This window comes from Lathyrus oleraceus, chromosome 5, assembly GCF_024323335.1.
Source record: "Lathyrus oleraceus cultivar Zhongwan6 chromosome 5, CAAS_Psat_ZW6_1.0, whole genome shotgun sequence".
NCBI classification, from domain to species: Eukaryota; Viridiplantae; Streptophyta; class Magnoliopsida; order Fabales; family Fabaceae; genus Lathyrus; species Lathyrus oleraceus.
Genome location: NC_066583.1, coordinates 43,048,999 through 43,057,801, shown reverse-complemented (window position 1 = coordinate 43,057,801; position 8,803 = coordinate 43,048,999).

The following is an 8,803-nucleotide window of genomic DNA, read 5'->3' as shown; positions in this document are numbered from 1 at the left end:
GAAGTCAAGATTGCGTCTCGACTGTGTCCAGATATCAAGAAGGGGTTGATTGATCTTCTTCGAGAGTATTCAGATGTGCTTGCTTGGTCCTATCAAGACATGCCTGGTTTGGATTTTGAGATTGTGGAGCATAGATTGTCGTTGAAGCCAAAATGCCCGCCAGTCAAGCAGAAGTTGAGAAGAACACATCCTGATATGGCTGTGAAGATCAAAGAGGAAGTGCAGAAGCAGATTGATGTCGATTTCCTTGTGACCGCTGAGTACCTGCAATGGGTGGCCAATATTGTGCCCGTTCCGAAGAAATATGGAAAAGTTCGTATGTGTGTCGACTATAGAGATTTGAATAAATCCAGTCTGAAAGATGATTTCCCTTTACCACACATTGATATGTTAGTAGACAATACTGCTAAATTCAAAGTTTTTTCATTTATGGATGGATTTTCCGGATATAATCAGATCAAGACGGCACCCGAAGACATGGAGAAGACCACATTCATTACACCTTGGGGAACATTATATTATAGAGTGATGCCATTCGGTCTAAAGAATGCTAGTGCAACTTACCAGAGAGCTATCACCACTCTTTTTCATGATATGATGCATAAAGAGATTGAAGTATATGTTGATGATATGATTGCTAAATCAATTGATGAAGAGGAACATGTTGAGCATTTGCTGAAGCTATTCCAGCGTTTGAGGAAATATAAACTCCGCTTGAATCCCAATAAGTGTACTTTTGGTATGCGTTCTGGTAAGTTGTTGGGCTTCATTGTCAGCGAGAAAGGTATTGAAGTTGATCCTGCCGAGGTCAAAGCAATACGAGAGATGCCTGAGCCCAAAATCGAAAAGCAAGTCAGAGGTTTTCTTGGGCGCTTGAATTATATCTCCAAATTCATTTCACACATGACTGCCACATGTGCGCCTATATTCAAGCTCCTTCGGAAAGATCAGTCTTGTGATTGGACCGAAGACTGCCAGAAAGCTTTTGACAGTATCAACAAATATCTGCTTGATCCTCCGATTTTGTCTCCGCCTGTTGAAGGAAGACCGTTGATCATGTATTTGATTGTGCTTGATAAGAGTATGGGTTGTGTTCTTGGATAGCAAGATGAGAATGGAAAGAAAGAATTTACAATTTACTACCTCAGTAAGAAGTTCACCGACTGTGAGACTCGGTATTCTATGCTTGAGAAGACTTGTTCCGCATTGGCTTGGGCTGCTAAGCGTCTCTGCCAATATATGTTGAATCATACCACTTGGTTGATATCCAAAATGGATCCGATCAAGTATATATTTGAGAAGCCGACTTTAACTGGGAGAATTGCCTGTTGGCAGATGTTGTTATCAGAGTATGATATTGAATACCGATCTTAGAAAGCAATCAAAGGTAGTATCTTGGCTGACCATTTCGCTCACCAACCGATTGAAGATTACCAGTTAGTGTAGTATGATTTTCCTGATGAAGAGATTTTGTACTTGAAAATGAAAGATTGTGATGAACCATTGCTTGAAGAAGGGCCAGAACCTGGTTCTCGTTAGGGCATGGTATTTGATGAAGCTGTTAATGAGTATGGTAATGACATTGGGGCAGTGATTATTACTCCTCAAGGCACGCATCTACCATTTACAGCTAGATTGACTTTCAAGTGTACAAATAACATGGCAGAATATGAGGCTTGCATTATGGGGCTTGAAGAGGCCATGAATCTCATAATCAAGTATTTAGATGTCTTCGGAGATTCTGCTTTGGTTGTGAATCAGATCAAAGGTGATTGGGAGACAAATCAACCTGGTTTTGTACCGTATAGAGATTATGCGAGGAGGATTTCGACTTTTTTTACAAAGGTTGAGTTCCATCATATTCCTCGAGATGAGAACCGGATGGCAGATGTTCTTGCAGTGTTGGCATCAATGATTGTAGTAAAGTATTGGAATGAGGTTCCCAATTTGTCGGTGATGCGTCTTGATAGACCAACTCATGTGTTCGCTATTGAAGAAGTCAGAGACGAGAAGCTGTGGTATTATGACATCAAATGTTTCCTCCAAAGTCAAAATTACCTGTCTGGGGCATCCTTGAAAGATAAGAAGACTTTGAGAAGATTAGCCGATACTTTCTACTTGAATGGTGATATACTGTACAAGAAAAACTTCGACATGGTTTTGCTCAGATGCGTGGATAGACATGAAGTAGACCTGTTGATGACTGAAGTGCATGAAGGTTCCTTTGGTACTCATTCCAATGGACATGCAATGGCAAAGAAGATGTTGTGAGCAGGTTACTATTGGCTGACAATAGAATCTGACTGTTGCAAGTTTGTGAAGGAATGCCACAAGTGTCAAATATATGCTGATAAGATTCATGTTCCTCCGACACTATTGAATATTATTTCTTCCCCATGGCCCTTCTCCATGTGGGGAATTGATATGATTGGGATGATTGAGCCCAAAGCTTTGAATGGGCATCGTTTCATTTTAGTGGCAATTGACTACTTCACAAAATGGGTTGAAGCGGCATCGTATGCAAATGTAACCAAGCAAGTTGTTATAAGGTTTGTCAAGAATCAGATCATATACCGTTATGGTGTGCCAAGCAAGATCATTATTGATAATGGATCGAACTTGAATAATAATATGGTGGAAGCTATTTGCAAAGACTTTAAGATTGCACACCATAATTCTTCTCCCTACAGACCCAAAATGAATGGGGTGTTTGAAGCTGCAAATAAGAACATCAAGAAGATCATTTAGAAGATGGTTGTCACATATAAGGATTGACATGAGATGCTCCCATTTCCTTTGCATGAGTATCGAACATCCATCCGTACTTCAACAGGGGCAACCCCTTTCTCTCTTGTATACGGTATGGAAGCAGTTCCCCCCGTAGAGGTTGAGACTCCTTCATTGCGTGTGCTCATGGAAGCCAAGTTGACTGAGGCTGGATGGTGTCAGACCAGGTTTGATCAGCTGAATTTAATTGAAGAGAAGAGATTGACTGCCATGTGTCATGGTCAGTTATAACAGCAGAGAATGAAGACAACTTTTGATAAGAAGGTCAGACCTCGTGTGTTCAGAGAAGGTGACCTTGGACTCCTAATTATGAAGGCCCATATATTGTTAAGAGAGCCTTTTCAGACGGCGCTTTGATTCTTACAACTATGGATGGTGAAGAGTTCACTCGTCCTGTGAACGTAGATGCAGCCAAGAAATACTTCGCCTAAAAAAAGAAAATAACAGCTCACTAAGTTGAAAACCTGAAAGGGCGGCTTAGGCAAAAAAGAGCGTCTCGGTGGATTGAAAACCTGAAAGGGCGATCCAGGCAAAAATTAGAGACATAAAAACAGAAAGAATTTCCCAATAAGTACCCCACCTTGGGGAAACTTATGCAAAAATTAGGGATCATGGCAAGTTACTGTAGTCTACTGATCGACCAGTATCAGAAAGACCTTAGTTGAGCATAAAGGTTGACGTCAATTCATCATCCCAGTGGCGGTCAAGAGCACAGTGGATATCAAGAGTTGGTAGAAGGATTAAGGATCATTTGTATTCAATGTAACCCTTTTCCATGTAAATTACCATTTTCAACTTTGTAAAAATCTATGGAGTCTTGTCATTTACAGAATACCATCCCATTAAATAAAGTTGAGCTTTTGTCCAATTGTTTATACTCTTATTTACTTCAGCCAATAGTTTAAATTTTATTATGAGCATTTTGGAAATTTAATTTTTTTTATCAAAATCATTTTTCTTAAAACATATAAAAACAAGAAATTTTCAAAGCAATTAAAAGGAAGTATCAACAACACTTCAAAGAGCAGCAAGTCCTTAAGTGCTAAACATCAGAGGTTCCCCAAGCAGTTAACCCTTCGGGTATCCCTAGTTGTTTGTGTTGACCCGGTTCGCCTACGGAGTGTTTGTTCCTTAGCGAAGTTCCGATTCTTTTCCCCAACTGAGTTGGTTGATTCAGTACCTTGCAGCGTGTTATTTCCCCGGCAGAGTTTCTGTGTTCCCCAACGGAGTTCGTGTTTCTTCAGCAGGGTTGATCTTCAGCAGAGTAAGATGTCCTTCCCTAGTAGATCGCGTTGGTTTCTCCATCGGTGATCACCCGACTCGCTCCCAGTTAGAGTTTCCTCCTGGTTTCTGAGCAGCTATTGTGTGTTTATCCTCTACATGGTTGTCTCCCATTTGATATGGTGATTGACCTAAAATTCCCTGCAGACTCGATAATGATTCTTCTCCTCGGCAGATCTCCTCCCTCGGCTAGATTTGAGCCTTTGGGATGTTGATTTCTCTATTCTCCAACAGTTGTCTCCCTCTTTTTGTGGATTGACCGAGGATTGTATCTATAATTCAAATTCCTTGCGACACCTTTGTATCCTTTGTTATCGTTTTGTCAGCATAATCATCATATATATACATATACACATACATTCATATAATTTCATAATTGCATATTTGCATCATCATATCTAATTAGCTTGTTGGTTTGAGATTCTCATTCTCTGTTATGGCGGTACTTTATCCCCATACGAACCTCGGTGTGTGTCCTCCCTCAATTGTAGAGTGTCAGCCCCTTAGGCAGAAAGACTTTAACCTTTCTCCTCTTCCCCCACTGAGTTGTTTCCTCGTGGATGATTATTACTTCAGTTTCCTCCCCAGTTGTTTATCTGGATGGAACCACTCTCATTGAGTTATATCCTCATTGGGCTGAGTCTTGATTGACCGTTTCTTTCTAGATCTTACCTAGATAGATGCCCTTGGTCCTCTAAGACTTTGTTACCCAGTAACTGGTAATATTCTTCTTAGTTGGAAGTTTGTTACTTCTTGCCCAGTACCCGGCAAAAGTATCCTAGTTTTCCCAGTAGTGGAATCCCTAGTAGATTCATTTGTTTCTGATTCCCCAGGAAGTATATCCTTGATATGATCATCCTAAACGGTGACAGATATCTTTCTTTCCCCTGCCTGAGTCTATCCTTGATATGTTCATCCTAACCGATGACGGATATTCTCATCCTTGGTATTCTACCTAGTAAAAAGGTAGTTGTAATCCCTATTGTGTTCCCCAGAGAGTTAATCCTTGATATGTTCATCCTAACCGATGACGGGTTTCCTTCTCTTTGTGGTATTCTACCTAGTAGCTGGTAGTTGTAAACCATACTTTCTCCCGTAGAGTTTATCCCTGATATGTTCACTTTAACCAATGATGGATACTCTCTCTTGGTATTCTATCCAGTAACTGATAGATGTAATTCCTATTTTCTCCCCTCACAGAGTCTATCTTTGATATGTTCATCCTAACCGGTGACGGATTTTCTCTTTGATGGTCTTCTATCCAGCATTCAATAGATGTAATTCCTACTTGTTGTTCAGTTGGTATATCCTTGATATGTTCATCCTAACCGATGACGGGTATCCTCCTTGACAGTCCCAGGCAAGTCTATCCTTGATATGTTCATCCTAACCGATGACAGATATTCTCACCTTTGGTCTTCTGCCCAGTAGTTGGTAGTTGTAAATCCTATTTTCTGCAGTTTTCCCCAGCAAGGCTATTCTTACCCAGTAACCGGTAATGAATACTCTCTCCTGGATATTCTCAATGAGTCATCCTTGATATGTTCATCCTAATCGATGACGGATGTCCTCTCTGTCAGATCTTTATTATCTCCTCACCCAGTAACAAGTAGTAGATAATAGATTTCTGCTCCTCCTGTGTTGAAGTTTATTTCCTCCCCATTCGATTTGAGTGCGCCTTTCCATAGTGAAATCACTTTTCCTGCATGATTCAAGTACTTCAGTTTTATCCTAACTTACTCGTATCCTCTGCAGATGTTGTTGTCCCCCGGCTGAGTCCTTTCCATTTTTGTATGGAATTCCTCGAGTCCACCAGTAGTTTTAACTCATATCCTGACCTACGCATAACTCCTTTATCCCCTAGAGTCTCTGTCTCCCCAGTGAGTTTTCCTTACGGAATACATTGTACTCCTACAGACTTTTGGTCTCTCTAATTTCTTTTCCTTTGTGGAAATATTTCCCCACAGGGCATTAAGTTTTGCATTCATATCATAAGCATCATGAGGACTCTTAGGGACCAAAATTTGTTTCTATATGTTGTTATTTAAGCCCATCCTACTGAGTCGACATGAAGATTTTAACCTTCGCCTCCTCACTTAGAATGTCCTTAAATAAGGGCAACTGTAAAACCCCAATTTTGACCCTAAGATCCCTCATGCAATTTCATCATAAGCATTAGCATTGGGATCATACCTTGGTATACTCCTTACCCCTCTTTCATTGGGTTTATTTTTGGAGAGATCACCAAGCATTATGTGATTGTATAATACTTGTATATTATCATTTTACTAACCAAAATACCAAAAATATGTCTTTGCATTTGCCTAACTCTTTTGTAGGTAAGGCATGATCTCATTGATTTATCAAGTTTATATCTAGGATTGAGACCCTCATGACAAAGAGCACAACCATGAATTGATCCAAGAATGGTTATGAGCATCATATATGAGTTCCATTGATTCCTACATGATATATTGATCAAGTGTTCTTCAAGAGTTTGAAAGTGATTTGCCTTAGAAACCCTAGTTTGACTGGGTATCTTGAGTAACTTCTCCAACAAGCTATCTCACCAATTGATCAAATTTATCAAGGGACACTTCAAAATTCATCATATCATGCATATATGATTTACCATGATCCTAAAAAGACAAGATAATTGAAGGTTAGCAAGTTGGTTGATGGTGGTAGGCCAGATGAATTCATCTGATCAAAACTGGGTCTTCCTAGACCATATCTCCTACAATTTTCACCATATGAAAATGATTCCAAGAGAAATGTTACTCTAAATGACATTCCAAACAACTTTTATGTTGATACCTAGAGCTAGTTTTTCTTGGAAAATCATTTTCTATGTTGAAACATTATAGGTCATTTTGTCTAAACCCTAATTTGAAAGTCAACTTCCCAAGGCCATAACTTGCTAAATTTTTATGAGATGAAAGATTTCCAAGTTTCACAATCAAATTCAAGATGTATACTTCAACTTTGATGCTTGGATTGGAAGCAAATTCAACTTTTATGAGCATGTGATATGAGGATACATTATAGGTCATTTTTCACCTATACCATTCAACAAGTGATTTTTCCAAACTTCAAAAATGCATAACTCTATCATTATAAATCCAAATGACATGATATTAGTTACCACTTTGAATGTCTTTGAAAGATCTACAACTTTTATGAAGACATTTTTCTCATTTGAAGCTCACATAAAAAGTTAAGCAATGTGGAATATTGAAGTATATAGCTTGACACTTAGTAAATTTTTCAACATGTTGAAATTTCCAAACTTCCACCTCAAAATTCTCCATGTTCCAAGCTCCAAATGGAAAAGTGTTGAACATCAAACTTGTTCCCCTTGATCCAAGATTTCCAAAGAGCACAAGTTCATGCATTTTGGATGAAGATTGTTAGGTTTTCACATGGCTTTAACAGGGTTGCATCATTGGAAAGAATCAAATGTACAAACTTCAGTTTATATTGCCTTGCCATTCAAGCTTCATTCAGACTTCAACATGAATCATTTTGGACCTTAATGCATTGCATCATGGGTCTGTACATGCACATGCACTCGTGCCATTCACATTGCCAATTTTGTACAGATTTTGAAGTGTGCAAATAGCATTCCCTTTGGCTACAAATAGAAGGCTTATGAGCTCATTTAAATCACACCTTACGCGCCAGCTTTGCCCCCCCCCCCCATTCAAACCCTCTCATTCTAAAGGAAAACCTGAGAAATTTCAATTTGAAATTTGAGTTTCAATCTCAACTGTTGGAGATTCAAGAACTCCAGGATCCACAACCTTGCAACCTCTCCAATCACTTCCTGCCAACTTCTCAAGTGTGATCAGATCGTGTTTGAAGCAAGCAACATCAAGTTCTGCATAGCATTGAAGGTAATTTTCAGAAAACTTCATCTCTTCGATTCTCACTCAATTCTACTCAATTCTCTTGGATCTTTGGTTGTCTGAAGTCCTACCAATGTAGGCAAGAAGATTGAGTTGCTTAGAGGTCAAATCGAAGCAACTCAGTTGACACATCTCAAAATTCAACTCCTCATATCTTTTTATTTATTTGGAATTAGTTGAAATTGAGGTCAGATTCGTGCTCTACGCCATTTTTTCTTTCAGATCATGTCCTCCTCTTTTATTTTGGTGATGGTTGAGGGTGGACCAGTCCGGTGAGGTCCACCGGAGAAGAAGACCGGAGTTACAGCTTCGGCGGTCGTTGGCACGTTTCCCAGCCATAGGATCCATCCAATTTGTTTTAATCCTGAGCGCTCATTGTGATTACCATCCCTGCAGCGCGCTGACTCGTGTGTTTGGTGGAACGCGTGTTTCAGGCCACTTGATCTACCACCTCAATTAATGAGGGAGAACAAGTGGCTCACTTTTTTTTTATATTTTCTAATTTTCTTTTATTCCTTTTATTTTCATAAATTCATATTAATTTTAATATTGATCCAACAAATATGAGAGTTTCACAAAAAAAATTCAAATAATTTCCTCCTTCATATTTTGAATTAAAATTATTTTTTTGATCATTATTAATATTTTTCATGATTTAATTGATTTTGTGTTTGTTTTTAATTGTTTAAAAATACTTTTAAGTCTTTAAAAATTCTGAAATTTTTTCTCCAAGTTCCTTTGACCTTGTTTGACCTATGATAAATCTCATGGCCATTTCTTTGGTCTTTTGATGAGGTTTTAGGAATTTGACAAACCATATTTAATTT